Genomic DNA, 22,221 nt, shown 5'->3' with positions numbered 1-22,221 from the left:
GCAGGAATTCACCAGGGATGCGGAGTGGCTGACCGAGTACTAACTCTGCAGGAGCGGCGTTAAGGTCTTCTTTAGGAGCTGAACGTAACCCGAGCAGGACCCACGGAAGCCGGTCAACCCAGTTACCGTCCGATAGTGCGGCCCGTAGCGCGGCTTTAAGTGACCGGTGGAAACGTTCACACATCCCGTTAGCCTGTGGGTGGTAGGCCATAGTGCGGTGTACCTGCACACCCAAGGACTGCGCCATGGCCGACCAGAGCTCGGACACAAACTGGGGGCCTCTGTCCGAAGTGATATCGGACGGCGTGCCGAAACGTGCGACCCAGGATGACAGAAATGCGCGGGCAATGTCTGTCGAGGTTGTGGAGGACAGGGGGACAGCTTCCGGCCACCTAGTGGTCCGATCGACCATAGTGAGGAGATGTGTGCAACCCTGCGAAGGAGGGAGGGGCCCGACCAGGTCCACATGGACGTGGTTAAATCTCCTGGCCGGAATCGGAAAAGTTTCTAGGTTCGCCCGGGTGTGCCTGTGGACTTTGGCGCACTGACATGCCACGCATGCAGCTGCCCACTTCCTGACGTCCTTTCTTAACCTAGGCCAGACAAACTTGGCCCCAAGTAGTTTGACTGACGCCCGGACGCCAGGGTGTGAAAGGGAATGAATTGAATCAAAAATTCACCGACGCCACTCCTGCGGAACCACGGGACGAGTGCGACCCATTGACACATCGCAGAGGAGAGCGGGACCCCCTTCACACACTGCCACCTCCTCCAGTTTCAGGGCCGTGCCTGCTGCCTTGAGTTCGTGGATGTCCGGATCCTCAGATTGGGCCGTGGCCATCTCTGAGAAATCCACCCCGAGCTGGACTGGACAAACGATCGTGCGTGACAGGCAATCGGCCACAGGGTTACATTTGCCGGCCACATGCCGAATGTCTGTTGTGAATTCGGAAATAGCCGCTAGATGCCGTTGCTGTCGGGCCGACCACGGTTCGGTCACCTTGGACATGGCGAATGTAAGGGGTTTATGATGTACGTAGGCGGTGAACCGGCGCCCCTCGAGGAGGAAACGAAAATGGCGCGTTGCAAGATAGAGTGCTAACAACTCTCTGTCGAAACACTATACTTGCGTTCGTTATCTTGCAGCTTCCGACTGAAAAATGCAAGGGGCTGCCATTCGTTCTCCACAAGCTGCTCAACCACCGCCCCTACGGCAACATCAGACGCGTCGGTAGTCAAGGCCACCTGTGCGGTTGAGATCGGGTGGACCAGAAGAGTTGCACCCGCAAGAGCCTCCTTCGCTCGTTCAAAGGACTGCACTCGTTGCGGGGCCCACTCGACGGGGTCATTAGCCTTCTTTTTTCTCAAGGCGCCGTAGAGGGGTTGTCGGAGGTCGGCTGCGTGAGGAAGAAACCGGTTGTAAAAATGTATCATGCCCAAAAACTCCTGCAAAGCTTTAACTGTGGCTGGGCGGGGGAAATTCACCACAGCCTGCACTTTGGCGAGTAAGGAGATGGCACCCTGTGGAGAAATGCGGTGCCCCAAGAAATCGATCTTGGGCAAACCAAATTGGCACTTCACAGGGTTAACGATAAGGCCATGCACATCAAGACGCTTGAAAACCATCCTTAAGTGCGACAGGTGTTCCTCTGGTGAAGGGCTGGCCACAAGAATGTCGTCGAGGTAGATGAACACAAAATCTAGGCCTCGCAAGAATGAGTCCATCAGTCTCTGAAAGGTCTGTGCCGCCCCCTTCAGGCCAAAAGGCATACGGAGGAATTCAAAGAGGCCAAAAGGGGTTATTACTGCAGTTTTTGGCACATCTTCTGCCCGTACCGGAACCTGGTGATAACCGCGAACGAGATCAACTTTGGAAAAGATCACGGCTCCGGCCAAGCGTGCGGAAAAGTCCTGGATGTGCGGAATTGGGTAACGGTCGTGTGTGGTTACATTATTAAGCCGACGAAAATCACCGCACGGCCGCCAAGAACCGTCACTTTTGGGCACCATGTGCAATGGTGAGGCCCACGGGCTGTTGGAACGCCTCACGATGCCCAAGCGCTCCATCGTCGCGAACTCCCCTTTCGCCATTGCCAATTTTGCCGCGTCGAGGCGACGAGCGCGGGCAAAAACTGGCGGGCCAACCGTGGGAATGAAATGTTGTACCCAGTGTTTTGTATCGGCATTGGAAAAGGCGGGTGTGGTTAACGACGGATAATCGGTCAGCAGGCGTTCATAAACGTTACCTGACGTTAAATAATTTGCGTGCGTCAACGCTCCAAGCCCTCCAGCCTCACATGGGAAAGTGGCGAAAGAGATGGCGTCGATCAAACGACGGTTAGCAATGTCCACAAGCAGTCCATGAGCGCATAAAAAATCCGCGCCGATTATCGGAACTGTAATCGAGGCCACAATAAAGTCCCACTCGAATTTTTGTTCGTGGAAACACACAGTTACCGACCTGGTGCCAAAGCTGGCGATGGGCGAGCCGTTAGCTGCGCGCAGGGGAGGCCCACATCCACCTGCCGTCTTGTCCGAGGCCGTGGGCGTCAGCAGGCTTACTTGTGCCCCGCTGTCCACCAGAAAACGTCTACCTGACGAGGAGTCTGTGATAAAAAGCAGCTCGCTTTCGTTGCCGGCACCCACGGCTGCTATTGGGTGCCGGCGCTGGCGTTTCCCGGAGCCTCGTAGGTGCAGGGTGGTGTGCAGCGTCGGGCCTTGGCGCCAAACCGCTGGTGGAAAAAACAGAGGGCTTTCTCGTGTCGCTTCCGCGTGACCACTCCGGCTACTCGGGTCGGGTCGATGTTCGCTGCCGCTCCGCCGAGGGGTTCGGCCGTCACGCTTTGCACGGCGAACCTCCGTGTCGCCAGCAGCACCCGGTCCGCTTCTTCAGCCAAACCTCGGTAGTCGCCGGTGGCTAGGCACGTCGAGTTGGCTAGCACGGCGCGCACAGAGGCCGGTAGCTGGCGAAGGAACACGTGGGGGAACAGGAATCCGCCGTCATCCGAACCCAGTAGCGACAACATTTTGTCCATCAGGTCCACTGCTGTTCCGTCGCCAAGTCCGGGAAGAGAAAGAAGCCTGTCTGCTCTCTCAGAGGCCGACAACGTGAACCGTCGGAGCAGCAGGTGTTTGAGCGCTGCGTATTTTTCGCTCGGTGGAGGTGCACGCAAGAGAGGCAGCACACGACGAGTCGTCTGTTCGTTGAGAGACGCCACGACCAGATAATATTTCGGCTCATCTGTCGTGACGCCTAGTAGGTGGAAAAGCGCTTCCACATGTTGGAACCACAAAGCCGGGTCGCTACTCCAAAACTCGGGCAGCTTCGCGGCGTAGGCGGCAGCTGCGAGCTGAGGCGCCGGTCGTGGCGGCATGGCCGTGGAAGATATCTCTTCGTCTGCTGTCATGAACATTTCGAACGTCGGGGTCACCAGTGTAGCAGTTGAGGAATGAGAACACACGGTCAATTGGAGTACGTCTTTATTCCAACTGCTAACAAGGAAAAAGTAAAGTCAAACCGAAACTGCAGTGAAATATATGTGACATAAACCCGCCCCCTCCCGTACACCTGCTGGGTGAGATGCCCGGTCCCAGTGCCCGCCACAATACAACACAAGTTCACTGTTATTTACAAGATGTCCCTGAACGCATCATGGGCGGAGACTCGGCAGAACACTCGGTGCGCTTGTAATGGCTGGCGCACAGTTCAACCCGCCACGGACACTCACGGGCAAATGAAACACGACACAAGAAACTAAATATTGTTCAATAAAAACGAAATGAAACAATTATTACCTGCAACACAGTATGGAAGAAGGGATGGGTGAAGTCGCATGGGTTTCGTCTTGTGATTAACTGCGCAATAGAAAAGCACTATGAAGCACATGTGCTCCAAAGTTCCACTCGACAAAACGTGAAGTAAATAATGACACAAAAAGTAATCTGGACTCGAAATGAATAAGGGAACTAATTAGATAACACTAGACAGTACAAAAGGGGAAACAAAATAAGATATTGTCATGAAAATGCGCATTAATCGAGACCAACAGAAAATTGCGACTCACCCTTAATCTCCTTGAGATTGTTCTAGAAACTATGAGCGGGACATGGTGCCACACTGTGCGCCGTTGCGTCACTTCCTTCAAAATTTAATAATCTAAGTGCACAACTCCGTTACACACATATATATATATATATATATATATATATATATATATATATATATATATATATAATTATTATACATACTGTTTTGATGTTATATTATATCCATTTGGTTATGCTCCTTTCAGTGTTGTAGTTTTAGGTCAGAGTTTTTAATCCAATCAGAATTCAGCTAGTTTGTGTCGCCAGGCTGTATGAAATCTGACCGACGCCTTCAGAATCAACAGTGAGGGCGTCTGTGCGCTGTACACATGTAGTTGATATACAGTTGCGATAGCCAATCAGATCACACAGGACACTAACTTTACCTCAGCAGCGCTATGCAAATCAACCAAGCTGACAACAGATCAGACCCGGAAACTTTAGCAGAAAAACCAAGTATATCTACTCGCTTTTTTAACCCACAATGGCTGAAGGAGAGGACAACTCGCTGTCGCATGTAGGTAAGCCTATTCTCAAGAACAAATGAAAAAGATTTGTTTACTTTTATTTTCAACAAATAGTTCGTTTTGTGGACGTCTTGTTGTTTTTCTTATATTAAACTGACATTTTGTAATTTAGCGTAAAATCTTGTGAAAGATTGCATATTCTTGGTGGACTTAATAAAACTTTGTGAACAAATTATTTTAAATTTCCTTTTATTTTTAAGTGTTTGCAGTATCACGTATAGTGACAAGTTCTAATTGCTGATGCAGTTTTATTGATGTGTAATTGCTCCGGAAAATAGCCTGTGTTGTAGACGCTTAAGGTGATGCCACGCCCAGTACTGCATGCGTGTGCTTTTGTAAATGATATCTCCAGCCGTTGTGTCATAAATTATGGTATTACGAGGGATATTTGTTCAAGTCGGACTAAGCAGGACTTCACTGAAGGCCTAGGTGTGAAATGCACGGACCGCCACTGCTTTATACTATAGTACACAGAGATGGAAAATAACAAAGTAGTCCAATGACTCATCGTGGCTCCACCCAAGAAGATAAAATGGCCGCGATTTGTGTGGATATGCTGCTCTATTATTCTGTTTTTGACCGCCAAAAGCAAAGAAGGGCGTGTGTTATAGGAAGCGATGTCACAGATGCATGCGAGGTAGATGTTGATTTCCATCATGGAAATAACGTCAACAGATGTTGACATACTGCAAATAAGACTTTTTTTTCCATGTGAGACATACTGCTGACAACTCTGAGTTTACGATCGCACGGGTGAGATACGATTGGACAATTGAGGCATAAGCCAGCAATGGGTCAATGGCAAAAAAAAGAGAAAGAAGAACGTGTCTTGGTATCTCACTGTGATATTTCACTTTCGGGGCTGTTTTTGTCTCTAAATTGACAGAATTCTTCTGCTTTTACAGTCACGGTATAATGTAAGTTTACGTTTTGTAGCGTCACAAATTTTGTTAGCTTCCTTTGAATCTTTCTTCTGGGCTGAGGTTCTGTGCATCTATTTTGGAAAATGATATGCAAATGCACGACCTTATAACGCTGGGGAAAGTCCAAAGCACGAAGCAGGCTTCTGATTGGCTGCCGTGGCGAGTATGCAAATTTCAACTGCAGGTAGCCTCTGTCTTTGTGCATGGATACACGTGTACTCTTTGCGCGTGAAGGCGAGGGCATCCGTGGCGAGTTTGTAGAGCGCGCGGTCAGGACTATCCATCCATGATTTTGCGTTTATTTTTGAGTTTAACACAAGTAGATATTATTGAGCTTGAGTATTTTGTTGCGTAATATGTTTTGAATGTTGAAAGTGATTCCATTTTTCAATAAATGTTGATTTCTTTAACTTTGCACCTTTGATTGAAATTTATTAAAAACAGACGCAATCTTGATAAATCACAGTGCGTATGTTATTTTAATCTCGTTGCATTTCCTCCATCCATCCATCCATCCATCCATATTCCGTACCGCTTATTCCTCATTAGGGTCGCGGGGGGTGCTGTCTTCGGGCACGAGGCGGGGTACACCCTGAATTGGTTGCCAGCCAATCGCAGGGCACACAAAGACATACAGCAGTCACTCTCACACTCACACTTGGGGACAATTTGGAGTGGTCAATCTGCCTGCCATGCATGTTCTTGGAGTGTGGGAGGAAATCGGAGGACGCAGAGAAAACCCACGCGGGCCCGGGGAGAACATGCAAACTCCACACAGGGAGGCCAGACCGGGACCCGAGCCGACGACCTCTGCACTGTGAAGGCGGTGTGCTAACCACTCGACTACCGGGCCGCCCTTCGTCCTCCCAGTATCTGTGAAATAGTATGTAAATGCCATATCTTGCATATTACTTGAGACAAATTTATTAACTGATAAGGGCTATTTTTCAAATTTGAAAGGCAGTTAATAAATTGGGTTGTAGTGTTCTTACCGTGCTATGAGGTTTGCACACACTACATTTAATGCTTTAGGTTTAGTATATCCAGCCCAAACACTCCCTCCAAATAGTCCTGGCTCCCGGCCTCTCTGTTAAATTTTACAACCCATTGTGGCCCGCGAGTCAAAAAGTTTGCCCACCCCTGCTCTCGCTCCTGGAACATATTTTATCATCTAGTGCAGTGTTTCCAAGTTACATAGGTGACAGTGAAAGAATTTGTAGTCATACAACCTTCCAAATATTCCACCAAAAGTGAATTCACAGGTACCTTTAATTGTTGTGGATGTTTTTTATCGACCACAGGTATAAATAGATGAACAAAGTATACAGTTTCGATTGGGAGTGACTTGATCATGTGGAAGGCTTAGGTGATACAGGTGAAAAATGCAAGGGCCATATTGACTTTATGATAGCGGAACAAAGGTTTATTGATTGTTTCTTATGATGGTTACTTGGTATGGTTACACGGTATAATGTCAACAAGGTGGCGATCAACAATGAATAACATTTTGTTGTGCTTTGTAAAATGTAAGAGATACACTGTTCCCACAAAACAGAGCAATTTGGGGCTTTTGTGTAAAATTTCAGAATAAACTTTAATTGGGTGATATGTTTTACCAACCCTTAGTTTAGCCTGTCAAAGGTTTTCAATGCAGAAGTCTGATTGTTAAAAAATTTAGTACGATTTGCACTCATGAACAATAACAATTCCTGGTTAATTTTCAGTCCTCCAAGGCATATTTGGTCACCAGAACCTCACCACAGATGATGCTTCAAAGGAACACTGAGCTCCAAATATCACATAGTATCACTAATATGTTGCAAGTGATGGAAAATTACCGCAGAAGGCAAAGATAATAGAAATCACATTGTTGGGAATGCTGATGGAAAAAAAAAAAAAAAAAAAAAAAAAACATTTGTGAATTTTGCTACTGAGCTCCTTCTACAATAACAGCTGAATGCTTTCTGGGAGAAGTTGACACTGTATGCCATAAATCCCTTTTGATTTTACTCCTGACCATTCCAGCCCCTCGACTAAAGTGGGCTGGCGTTGGCCAGTACTGCTATTTATGTTCCTTCCATTTATATTTATATTAACTTCTGCATATTCACCCCAGTATATTATGCAGGTCCACAGGAGCCCAGGACCAAAAAAATGCATTAACTTTGCATAACTGAAACTAATAATTGACCTACAAATTAAAAGAAAGAAGAGACTGTCACATAATGTTGAAATTTTTTGACGATGAAAGCCTTCAGTTTTTTTCTGTGCCTCCCAAAAAATAGACATAACTTCATCAACACATTAGTTTTCATTTTTGTGGTCTTGAATGAAATCTGGCATGTGTTGCCCTCCCATCCCACATCTACTGTGCAACAACTTAAGCGCCTTTGTTTGTAGTAGTGATGTGCAGTGAGCAAGCTACTTATGTATTCACACTCACATATATATACAGAGATACCTTGGTGTTATGCAGCGAGACAGCAAGCAGGTGGAAAGATTATGAAAGTTCACTCATCCAGATGCAGGAAGGATATTTTGAGTTTTCTTCATTTGAAGTCTCAAGGGATGCCGGTTTTCGGCAGACCACAGGTAACACTGCAGAAAACACAAAATTATGAAACATTTCTTTTGGCATCATGACACTCAGTTTACGAACCACTTGGCTTACGAACTTTTTGGTTTACGAACGTTAAATTTCTGAAAATTTTACCTTGGCATACAAACTATTTTTCGGGGTACACACAGGGCTCCCACAATAAGTGATGTGTCGTTTGCGACGAGCCAGTTCTCCTAAAAGAAAATAGCAGCCGGCTTGTTTTGGTCCTCTATTCCCTGCCCCCAGTCCTCGGTTAAAGCCACGTGATTGGTCAAGAACGCAGCAGTGAGGCGGGGGGGGGTTACAGACAGAGAGAGAGAGTGAAGCCATTCTCCAAAAAATAAAATGGCTGCCAAATTTTTTTGTCCTCTATTCCCCACCCCCCGTCTTCGGTTAAAGTCACGTGATTGCTCAAGAATGCAGCAGTGAGGGGAGGTGGTTTAAACATTAAAGAGACAGGCAGACGACAGAGAGAGAGTGACAAAATGGCTAGAAAACAGTGACATTTGGATTTGTTTCAACTTTGATAGTTCGAAGGCAGAGTGTAGACTGCAAGGTTAAAATTCCCATCAATCAGACTCCACAAATAACCCGCACTAGCCATCAGTTCAATTTGAAATGAAAAGACAAGCAAGGGAACCAGCTATTAATGATGTTTCTAGTGTGTCTGCTTGCATCTGTTGCTGTTGCAATATCACAACTTCCAAGATGTACAACCCAGAGCTCATTGAGACACTTTATGCAAAAAGCTATCAATTCCATCAAGCCATCAACGACCATCACAAAGGTAAATAAAACAACTTTATTATATAGTACAGTTTATTTCTTTAATTACAATACCATAGCACATTTATTATACATAAAATAAGGTATATTTTGTGTAGTTTTAAGGCTTAGAAAATTAGAAAGTACAGTAAAGTCTCGTTATATCGATATTCAAGGGACTCCGAAAAAATATCGATATAACCGGGACTATCGATATATCCGATCCTGCGCCGAACTGCATTAAACAAAAGCCGCCAAAAGAGGGCAGCCAAGCGCCATATAAGAAACGGAGCTGGCCATTAGCTCCCTTTTTTTTTGGGTGAGAGATGTTCCCCCAATGTTGCCTCAAAATGGCACATATAATTCTTTAATGATTGTAAACATGTATGCTTTAATCTTCAGAACTACAGTGTATTTGAAACATATTCATAACTGGATGTGTAACAAGAAAGCATATTATCCGAATCTGAAGCCATTGTTTGGATTCACAAGCAATACACAGTATGGAATGTTAATAATTTTCAAAATCATCGCGCTTCAGCAGACAAAACAAGAAACATTGTTGCAAAAAATGATTGCATTCATATACAGTACAGTGGGCATGTACATAACACAACAGGGAAACTGCAACGCTTACATCTTACTGTATTATGTATACAATTTAAAAAAGTCATCAATCTTCTTCTGCTTCCCATTTTTACCTTTTAACACACACACGTCAATCTCGTCTGCTACACACGAGCTAGCGTCTGAAAACGAAAATGGCTCTGCTACACGGGTGCTGGGCACGTAACCAAGTCACCTGACCAAGTCGACCAATGGCGCGACTGATGGCGTGACATGTAACCAAGACACGTGACCAAGTTGGCCAATGGCGCGACCGATGGCGTGTCACGTGACAAAGTCACACGGCCAAGTCGACCAATAGCGCGACCGATGGCGGCTCATGTGACCAAGTCGACCAATGGCGCGACCGATGGCGGCTCACGTAACAAGATACGTGACCAAGTTGACCAATGGCGCGACGGATATATCGATATAAACAACAAAAATGGCCGGCGGGGGATGAAAAGGAGCACCGTAATAACCGGATTATCGTAATAACCGGGTATCGTACTAAACGGTACTAATTATACATAAAAAGGGAAATGAAAATAGTATCGTAATAAGCTGTACTATCGATATAACCGATATCGATATAACGAGACTTTACTGTAGAAAATTATGTTTTATGGGGACCTGGGAACGGATTATTCTCATTTTAATGGTTTCCTATGGGAATTAATTTTTGGGATACACACTTTTCGCCTTACACACTGTGTCTTGGAACCAATCAAGTTCGTCAGCCAAGGTATCACTCTATATTATTTTTTTTTTTTTTACATTCCAATTAACTTTCTAATTCGGAAAGCTTTTTCACAACACATGGTGTCAAATTTAGAAGGCACATTTTGACTGCACAGTACTTTACATTTTACATAAAAAATGCTGGGTTTAGTAATGTGGAAGATTTCCCCTTCAAGACTTATGGAATTCATCAATTGCCATGGAGAACTGTCAACACGGTGTCATCCATATCTGGAGGATTTTAACGTGGGTCACTGATAATGGCAATTCAAGCGGTCAGTGATTTATTGAGCCTGAACACGTTTACACTGCCAGACGGAAGACATCTGGAAGAAGCGTTTAGCCCAAATACTCCCAATGACATTCTCTTTTTTTCACCTTCTATTCTTGCTGAGGGGTGACAGTGACTAATGCCGCTAACTGGTGTGAGTGATGTTTTGGGTGGAGGTTGAGGTCCCCATGTTGTATGTAGGTGGAGATAAGGAAGGTGGGAGTTCAGACAGGGCATATATGTGAAATATTAAAATAAATAAAAAAATAATAACAAAACACATTTCAGAAAGGAGATCCAGAATATGGTAATGTAGCGAGGAATGATACACCCAAAGCATGACTCAACGCTTGATTCATGATTGTGGGCAACTTTAGTCAGAACTGATTTCCAATGAAACACATTTATCTTCATTTAGCAGTGGGATTCTGTCAAAGAATTTCAACACAAAAAAGTGTGCTTCTGAAGATAGTGTGAGGAGAAAGAGATCGCGGTCTTAACACGGATTGATTCACCTGGTCAATAAATGACTCGACTCCACGCGTCCAACAGTTTTACATGCACACAGGGATTGTCAGCTGCAAAGCAAAATGCAACAGCGTTGCGACTGTGCAAGAGCAGGGACCTATCGTAGCAGAGTCCAGCACCGCCATGTCTGGACAGTAGGGGGATATATATATATATATATATATATATATATATATATATACAGTAAAGTCTCGTTATATCGATATTCAAGGGAGTCCGAAAAAATATCGATATAACCGGGACTATCGATATATCCGATCCTGCGCCGAACTGCATTAAACAAAAGCCGCCAAAAGAGGGCAGCCAAGCGCCATATAAGAAACGGAGCTGGCCATTAGCTCCCTTTTTTTGGGTGAGAGATGTTCCCCCAATGTTGCCTCAAAATGGCACATATAATTCTTTAATGATTGTAAACATGTATGCTTTAATCTTCAGAACTACAGTGTATTTGAAACATATTCATAACTGGATGTGTAACAAGAAAGCATATTATCCGAATCTGAAGCCATTGTTTGGATTCACAAGCAATGCAAGACGTCTTGGCGTGAAGTCATTTTTAATTGCATTTGAATAAAAAGTGACATCGGTTGTCCTTTAATACACAGTATGGAATGTTAATAATTTTCAAAATCATCGCGCTTCAGCAGACAAAACAAGAAACATTGTTGCAAAAAACGATTGCATTCATATACAGTACATAAGACACATAACACAACAGGGAAACTGCAACGCTTACATCTTACTGTATTATGTATACAATTTAAAAAAGTCATCAATCTTCTTCTGCTTCCCATTTTTACCTTTTAACACAAACACTTCAATCTCGTCTGCTACACACGAGCTAGCGTCTGAAAATGAAAATGGCTCTGCTACACGGGTGCTGGGCACGTAACCAAGTCACCTGACCAAGTCGACCAATGGCGCGACTGATGGCGTGACACGTAACCAAGACACGTGACCAAGTTGACCAATGGCGCGACCGATGGCGTGTCACGTGACAAAGTCACACGGCCAAGTCGACCAATAGCGCGACCGATGGCGGCTCATGTGACCAAGTCGACCAATGGCGCGACCGATGGCGGCTCACGTAACAAGACACGTGACCAAGTTGACCAATGGCGCGACGGATATATCGATATAAACAACAAAAATGGCCGGCGGGGGATGAAAAGGAGCACCGTAATAACCGGATTATCGTAATAACCGGGTATCGTACTAAACGGTACTAATTATACATAAAAAGACTAGAAATGTGCAAGGGAAATGAAAATAATATCGTAATAAGCGGCACTATCGATATATACCGATATCGTATATATATATATATATATAACGAGACTATATATATATATATATATATATATATATATATATATATATATATATGTATATATATATATATATATATATATATACAGTGGTACCTCGGTTCTCGACCATAATTCGTTCCGGGACCCTGTTCGAAAAGCGATTTTTTCGAACACCGAAACCACCTCTTTGCTCCTGTCACTTGCGAGTTGACAGTGGGGGCGGGGGGGCTGCCTCTCCCGGCTGTTCTCCACCTGCTGCCATTCTCTAATTACGAACATGGGGCATTTATACGGTTCGCGATCACCTCGCCAATGCCGGATGATTGCCTCAACTCGCCACCATGCCTGGACTCTTCCTTCGATGCGCGAGTGTATCCGGTCCGAGGTATTTTCCCCGCGTCCCGTAAATTTGTCATCTTCCGGGATTGCGTAATTTTGCACCCTCGTGTGCCATTTGCTTTTTGGCGTAGTAAGCGGGTCGAATCACCCCTGCCTTCTTACTCGCTGTGTTTTCTTTGATTTGTGAATAAACATCCTGCTTGGGTAGTACGTCTCTGCCGCCTGCTTTGGAGTCCCAAACATTCCACTACTCTCGCTCGGAACGTGACAGCTACGGATGACTCGGCTACAGGATGTTCTTTTCTCTTCAAATATCTATCCAATGACACTTGCTCCCACTCCCACGGTCACATCACTAGATTGCACAGCCTCCTTATTCTTTAATATCGTACTGATCGTAGATTTCGCCATGCTGTATTCCCTCGCCAGATCAGACACTCGCACACCTCCTTCATATTTTTCGATTATTTCTTTCTTAAATGCAATAGTTGTACGCACTACTTTTCTTTTGTCACTTTAAGCAGCACTTACTTTCTTTGGAGGCATGATTAGGGGCTAAAACTCTTCGTACACCTATATTAAACGCTAGAGCAAAACGCAGCCCGTCCGCTAGCGACAACAGTTAGTCACGGAGAGAGCGATACACCCGTGCGCCGCTCAGCTCCCCACCCTCGCGTACACACTCACGCGTCGTATTGGCGTTCGAACACCGGTTAATGTTTGAACGCCGAAGCAAGAATATCTCGAATATTTTGTTCGAACACCGATTTGTTCGAACAGTGAGGCGTTCGAGAATCGAGGTACCACTGTATATACATTATATACATTATATAGAGTATATACCGTATATAGAGTATATACATTCTCTCTCTCTCTCTCTATATATATATATATATATATATATATATATATATATATATATATATATATATATATATATATATATATATATATATATATACCAGGGGTGTGAAACATACGGCCCAAGGAGGTTCAATCAGGCCTGCAGGATAATTTGAAAGTGGAAAAATGCATAAAAGACATGGAATTGATATTTTTAATTTGCTGCAATTCATGGATTATCCTCTAAGGGGCGCACTCGTTCCATCAGAGTAGAAGACATGCCGCATCACTGAGACAGACTGAAAACAGCAGACGGTGTCAATGCGCCATCTGCTTGTGTATGTGTGTTACGACGTTGTTAATACCTTGGTCTCTGCCTCTCTGCTACACCCTCGTTAGCCAAAATGTCGCTATCCAAACGGAGAAAAGTAGATAAGGAGTGTAGAATTTTCAAAGAAAAATGGACCACGTCGTATTTATTTACAGAGATGCACGGAAAACCTTTGTGCTTGGTGTGTTTGCAACAAGTTTCGGTATTGAAGGAATATAATATTCGACGCCACTACGAGACTCATCACAGCGAAAAATATGACGGGTTGCAAGGACAACTGAGAAGAGAAAAGATGAACGAATTGCTGGCGGGTCTGAGGAAACAGCAGTCAACTTTCATCCGGAGCCGAGAAGTCAGTGAAGCAGTGCTAAAAGCCAGCTACCTAATTGCTTGCGAAATAGCATTAGCATCGAAGCCGTATTTCGACGGTGACTGTTAAACGATGCATGATGAAGGCGGCTGAACTTGTATGTTCCGAGAAGCGACAAGCTTTTGCCAATATTAGCCTGACGAGGAATACTATAGCAGAGAGGATTTATTGCATTTTCCGTGGCAATTGACGAGAGCACTGACATCACAGACGTGGCCCAACTGGCCATATTTATTCGAGGAGTTGATGAGACATTGACTGTTACTGAATAGTTTCTTGAGTTGGTGCCAATGATGGACACCACAACAGCCGAGGACATTTTCGGCTCTGTCGTTGCTGTATTGGACAGAGTTGGAGTGGACTGGTCCCGCGCTGTCAGCCTGTCTACAGACGGCGCGTCATCCATGGTCGGAAAGAAAGCAGGTGTCGCGACAAAGTTCAAAGACAAAGTACAAGCCCTTAATGGAGGAGATCGTTTCTGGACATTTCACTGTATTTTGCACCAGGAGGCAGGCATTGTGTTGCAAGTCGCTGAAAATGGACCACGTCATGGAGGTGGTTGTTCGCACTGTAAATTTCATCCGGTCCAGAGGTCTGAACCATCGTCAGTTTGACAAACTTCTCAGCGACAGCAACATTACCCACAGCCTGCCATACCACCCCTTAATGTTAGTCAGCAGCTTCAAAACAAAAGTTCTGTGATGGAATTTTACTGTTCATACAACTCCATAAATTTACAGTATGTATTGTATGTGTATGTATGTTTCATGTATGAAGTTTACAGGACAGGTGAACAGTTTCTTCATTACACATTTAAAATCACTCTCCTTAGTTTGTAAGGTCTACGCAGGGATTACATTTAGATTTTATATGCGTAACTTTCTTTAAAAGTCTCATCTAATCTTAAAGTGCATTACTATATTTTTCAGTACCAATTAAAGTTTTGTGCCTTTGTACAATCAATGAGATCAGTTGCAATGCATATTTGTGAATGATAAAAGTAAATTGCACATTTGTCTAAGGAAATATGAGGTGTTTCGTGAAATGTTTTGTAAAAGGATAGTTCATTAAATGTCAATATTTTCCGAATGTTCTCGTGCTTCTTTACACCAAAACAAAGGAAATACATGATATTTTTGCTATTTTTAGCAGAGTATGGTATAATTTTAATGGTCCGGCCCACTTGACATCTCCCTAGGCCGTATGTGGCCTGCGATGCGAAATGAGTTTGACACTGATATACACACCCTGATATATACAGTAAAGTCTCGTTATATCGATATTCTCTGGAGTTAGAAACAATGTCGATATATCCGTCCTGCGCCAAACTGCATTAACAAAAGCCGCCAAAAGAGGGCATCCAAGTGCCATATAAGAAACGGAGCTGGCCACGAGCTCGCCATTTCGTGCCTCTTTTTTTGGGGGGTGAGAGATGTTCCCCCAATGTTGCTTCAAAATGGCACATATAATTCTTTAATCGATTGCAAACACGTATGCTTTCCTCTTCAAACTACAGTGTATTTGAATCATATTCATAACTGGATGTGTAACAAGAAAGCATATTATCCGAATCTGAAGCCATTGTTTGGATTCACAAGCAATGCAAGACGTCTTGGCGTGAAGTCATTTTATTGGTGTTTTGCATTTGAATAAAAAGTGACATCGGTTGTCCTTTAATACACAGTATGGAATGTACAGTAATTTTCAAAATAATCACGCTTCAGCAGACAAAACAAGAAGAATTGTTGCAAAAAAACGATTGCATTCATATACAGTACAGTGGGCATGTACATAACACAACAGGGAAACTGCAACGCTTACATCTTACTGTATTATGTATGCAATTTTAAAAAGTCATCAATCTTCTTCTGCTTCCCATTTTTACCTTTTAACACAAACACTTCAATCTTGTCTGCTGCACACGAGGTAGCGTCTGAAAATGAAAATGGCTCTGCTACACGGGAGCTGGTCACGTAACAATAAACACGTAACATGAAGTCCAAGATGGCGCCCGAGTAGGCAGCCTCAGCAAGTGCTCTCATGAGCCTTGCTTTTTTTGGTTGTTTTTGTCTTGTTTTGTGTTTTCTTTTGTCACTTTGTGTTGTTGTGCATCGTGTGGAACGGATACAGATTGTTTTTCAGCATTTTTGACCACGACATTCATCAAGGAGGAGACTGTGCTGAGCGGTTGTGCCTTTTCGGCAGCATGAATATGCCAGTACTGTTTTTGAATGGGAGGAATGTCGGAGCCATTCGACTGCCATCGCTGGACACCAAAGGGGCCATTGTGCTTTTTTGAGCCTGGAATGGGCAGCATCTTCACAGCCCTGCTTTGTTTAGCGGAAAGGTCAGTGCTGTTGGACAGTCTGCGGCTAGATGGATGCATGGCTTGGGGAACCCACGATAAGAAGAAAGGAACGTCAGCGCAGAGCGCCGATGCGTATGTGGAACTGTTGCGATTGGAATTGAAGCAGATTTATGTGGAACAGGAGATGTGAGACAATCTCTTTTCGTCAATGGATGCTACAGCTGCGTGTTTACTTTCAACATTTAGCTTGTAGTCGACGTGCACATTCTACCATGATGTCCCTGATCCACTGGTGGTAAGACGCTTTGATCCTCTCCTCTTTCATCTAGAACTGCTTCATGTCATCACAAAGAGGGTACAGCAAGTCCTGAAGAATGAATGTCTCTCTGTGTCTTTGTTTTGTCATATTGTCTCTATGCTGTCATATTATTTGTTATTTAGTTTTTTTTTGTTCTTTTGACTTCAAGACGGCGCCGCGAGAGTGGCTGCCTTTCCAGCAGCTCATGTATTTTGTTTTTCTCCTTTCATTCCTTTCATCACTTTGCTGCTGTGAAATGTAAATTTCTCCACTGTGAGACTAATAAAGGCATATCCAATCGAATCCAAACTCATGTGACCAAGTCGACCAATGGTGCGACCGATGGCGTGTATCGATATATATATATTGTGATATCATGAGAGGCTAGCTCTCAGCGGGGCGGGACAAGAAGTGCAATGGACGACAGGTTTGGATACAAACAAAAGGTTTTAATCAAGGGTTCCAGGGGGAATTCACAAGCAACAAAGGTTCGAATAGTGTCTCTTCCAATACTTGTCAAAATAAAGTCTCTTCTGCTACTTAAATCCAAATAAAGTCTCTTCTGCTACTTAAATCCAAATAAAGTCTCTTCTGCTACTTAAATCCAAATAAAGTCTCTTCTGAGGTAAAACTGAAGACGGAGTTCTTTACAAGAGTCTCTAGGCCTCACCCCTCTTGACGTCCTCGTCATGTAGCCTAGCCACCTTAGCTAGGTTCAAATCCAGTGTCCAGTCGTGTGGTCCCAACTGGCAACGAGTTCCACGCAGCAATCAACTTCTCCACAGAGCACAGCAATCGAGCTTGTCTTTCCCCAAGCTGCACACTCAGAGGCTCTCTGCCTTAAGAGCCCTGCTTTCCAATCAAGCCCTGATCAGCTGCAGGTGTGTGGGTTTAATTGCTGCCTTCCACCAGGTGGGGCCAAGACTCTCTCTGGGTGGAGCCATCTTAGGGGGATGTATTTGCCCTCCAGGACACAGCCTCTCGTGACATCACAATATATATATATATATATATATATATATGTGTGTGTGTGTATGTGTGTGACGGGTGTCACAACAGAGACTGTCTTGAGCTCCACGATGCTGCCGTCATAATAAGACCAGACGTGTGGATGTGTCTTTTTATTTCTTTTATTTCTGCAACACAGTATGGCAGAAGGGATGGGTGAAGTCGCATGGGTTTCGTCTGGTGATTAACATAAGTCTCGTCCAGATTGTTCTGCATGTGCAAAACATTGTAGATAACAAAACAGAATGAACAACGTGTGATGGTATAGTGGTTATTTACAGAAAAAAAGAATACAACACAAGTTCAATGTTATTTACATGATGTCCCTGAACGTATCACATTCAAGACTGTCGAGGGGACACGCGGTCGGAGGGAACACGCGGACCATAGTGGCGGCAGTACGACCTGCCACGAACACTCATGGCCAAATGAAACGCGACACAAGAAACTAAATACTATAAAATAAAAACAAAATGAAACACTCATTACCCGCAACACAGTATGGCAGAAGGGATGGGTGAAGTCGCATGGGTTTCGTCTGGTGATTAACTGCGCAACAGAAAAGCACTATGAAGCAAATGTGCTTCAAAGTTCCACTCGACAAAACGTGAATTACATAATGACACAAAAGGTAATCTGGACTCAAAAGGAATCAGGGAACTAATTAGATAACACGAGACAGTACAAAAGGGGAAACAAAATAAGATATTGTCATGAAAATGCGCGTTAATCCAGACCATCAGAGAAATGCGACTCACCATGAGTCTCGTCCAGATTGTTCTGGAAACTATGGGCGGGACTTGGTGCCACACTGTGCGCCGTTGCGTCACTTTCGTCATAATTTAATAATCTTAGTGCACAATTCCGTTACATATATATATTTATTTTATTCTTATCAAAACTGTGTGCATAGGTGAGGCACACAGTTCTCCTGCCTCATGACAGGGGGCGCTGGTGATTAGAGACTCTTCTTGCTACTCCTCGGCTGCAGAATAATATAATTAGTGACAGCAAGCTACAGTAAACAGTTAGCAAGTTAAGTGCAACCATCCAGTCATTTTTTGTGTTGCTTGGCCTTATTTTCAGAATGGTGGATTACATTTCTAAATTGAAAGAATTTTCTAAACTGGACTTTCAATCGAAGCAGGAGATAGTTAAAGGAAGACCAACAAACGGTGAGGGATGAATGTAAATCTCCAGCTTCTCAGCTTTTTGGCCAAGAAGGATCTCATTGAAACTATTCCTGAAGCGACAAAGTTGCTCCAGTTCGTGCTCACTGTTCAAGCTACTACAGCATCAGTGGAGCGGTCATTCTCAGCACAAAAGACTGAAAACATACAGTCGGAACAGGACTGATCAAGGACGACTTTCTTCACTGGCAGTGATCTCCATTGAGACAGAGAGACTTGGACTTCATTTATAAGTAAAGGTAACACGATAATAACGTTTTTTTAATTCTTTTTTCGACGCTACAGTTTGTATACAGTATATAAAGAATGCTGACATGACACTTTAAAACAAAACACGTTAACTGTTGCCAATCAAATGGTGAATAAGATACTCTGTGGAGTTCATATGTTTGTACATCTGACTGTGATGACGTCAGTGCCTTACCAGCCATGAACCTCACCGCACGTCACTGAAATCTATTATTATTATTATTAAATCCCTGATTTTTCACGATTAATGGAGACCAACCTCAAAATAAGGCTTTCCGACACGGCCAAGGCTGAAAACCAACTCCGTGGAGGGACGAGCGGGCTTAACTACTCCCAAACACACATTGCCTCCCTTAGCTTTGACAAACTAAAAAAAGTTATCCCGAAAACAACACGAAGATACATGCATGCGAGACAGTCAACTGAGTGACTTGAAACAACAAAAGAAGAAGCTATGTGAGGCTGCAAAAAAAATCATGCACCTTATTCGAGTAGGCATGTACAGTACAGTACAGGCATGTTCAAAGCCCCTGAGTCTGAGTCACATCCGCTATCAACAAGTAACATGACTTCTCTCTACAATTAGGCTAATGTTCTGAGTGTTTTTTGTGGGGTGAATACAGTATTCAGGAAAAATTCACAAAGCACTGAAGCCGCAAAACATCAAGGCCAAAGTGGTGAGGAATGGCTGTAATTCTACACATTTAAAAAAATGATATGCACTAAGCAAACAAAAACAATGGCAGGAAATAATGTGCTCGACAATGGAGATTCCACGACATCGCGTGCTGGCCAAATATGTGTTTGGTATAAAACATCTGTTTTTGTCTAGCATTGCAGTCGTATTTTGCAGTCTTCATGTACGCTGAAGGGGCGAATGTGTGAGAATATATCCATCCATCTATTTTCCGTACCGCTTATTCCTTATTAGGGTCGTGGAGGGTGCTGGAGCCAATCCGAGCTGTCTTCGGACACGAGGCGGGGGACACCCTGAATTGGTTGCCAGCCAATCGCAGGGCACACAAGGAAAAAACAACTGTCACTCTCACACTCACACCTCGGGACAATTTGGAGTCTTCAATCTGCCTGCCATGCATGTGTTTGGAATGTGGGAGGAAACCGGAGGACCCGGAGAAAACCCACACGGGCCCGGAGAGAACATGCTAACTCCGCACAGGGAGGCCGGACCGGGATGCGAACCGGCGACCTCTGCACTGTGAAGCCGGAGTGCTAACCATTTGAGAATATATTATGGAGAATATATTATTATTATTATTATTATTGTTGTTGTTATTGTTGTTGTTCAGCATTTGGTTGGAAACTATTTCATATTCCTCTCAAGGTTATTGTATTCTGACAATCCGCTAATGTCCGTGTGCTTTGATGTTGTATGAAATGTCGGTCATTTTGGTGAGGGCATCAATCACCAGAGTAGCGAGCAAGAGGAAAACAGGCCATAAGTACATGCTGCAGGCAGATGTTTAGTCTGCACTTGTCAGAGTATGATTGGGTATAGGAAGAAAATTCAAGTGAAAAACTGATTTTTTTTATAACGGTTGACATATCATCTGGGGTACCTAAATGATTACTGATTCATATACAAAAGAAAATAACTCTGTATATATTTGTCCATTCCTACACCAGACTGTGTTTCTGCCTCCCAAGAGTATTCTTCTTTGTGCTCAATTAAATCTGTCCAAATTTCAGACTGAGGATGGCAATGTGTTGAGTAAATTGTCACCACACAATCTGTGAGTTCAAAACACGCTAAGTCAAAATGCATTTGTCTTGCTCCTTACAGAAGAAGACAAGACAAGGTCTTTGAGAAATTTTAAGCTGCATGTATGGAGTATTTTGGTTAACCACGTATATTTTTTATGGGGCGTTAAAGTGCTGAAAGAAAATACACTACACAATGAAACTTTAATTTTATTGTTTCAAGAACAAAAAACAGTGACGCTTCTGTTGAACAAACATACAAATGTGAAGGTAGTGAGCAAAATGATTTCAAACAGGTATTGTCTTTTAAGATAGTATTGCAGTTATGAATGTTCACAATTGATATATTTTATATTAGACTTACTTTGACTCAGGGATGAGGAAATTGGAACATTTGGAGAACACAAGTGAGGTATGAAAAATCCTAGCTGCTCAGTCATATTAGACCTCGGAAGTAGCTTCACCACGATCGCTGAGGTGACAAAGGTGTTATAGATTTCCAAGCTGTTATTTTAAAGCTACATGTTACTTTTAAATCCTGGTTATGTTTCTTGTCATGGACAAAGCTCACAGGCCATGTGATGGCCAACTGTGTAAACGCTCGGAGTACCTAGTGTCTCTGAACTACAGACACCAGAGACCTGCCTGATTCAGTTTAACTTTTCGAAGTCCTGTGGACATGTATGTTCCCTTCTCAAACTATCTTTAAGCTCTTGTTTCCCCCCTTTTGTGTGCTCTTGTCGTGGCGCATTGCCTCAAAAGTATCATAGGTGCATTCACATGTCTATGGTTGTCTACGTGAGGAGCTTCTGAATATTGACACGGCGTTAACATGAATGAAAATATTTTTGCTGTGTTCAGACAGCATGAAAGGAACACCCTCGGCATTTGGACGTGGTCTATCCAAACAAACACCAGACATCAGCACTCAATCAAAGCACGTTTTCACACTCACTAAAGCCTCAGATGACCCCCTAAGCTGAAGAAGCTTTTGAAAATGTTACTATGGAATTCATGAATGTGAACATTTTGAAGTATTACATACTTGTGGTGCAAATTAGCTCATCGAGTGCTTGGTCCATTTGTTAGATGTATTGATTGATTGGAGTGTAAAATACACTTGTTTTTTTTTAGTATCGATATCATAGAAGCAAGGTAGATGCTGCCGATTGACTGATGCTTCATTCAACATTGGCAGGTATTTTGTAAA

This window comes from Hippocampus bargibanti, linkage group LG05, assembly GCF_051943395.1.
Source record: "Hippocampus bargibanti isolate YZ-2025 linkage group LG05, ASM5194339v1, whole genome shotgun sequence".
In the NCBI taxonomy this organism is placed as follows: domain Eukaryota; kingdom Metazoa; phylum Chordata; class Actinopteri; order Syngnathiformes; family Syngnathidae; genus Hippocampus; species Hippocampus bargibanti.
This window is presented reverse-complemented; position numbering follows the sequence as displayed.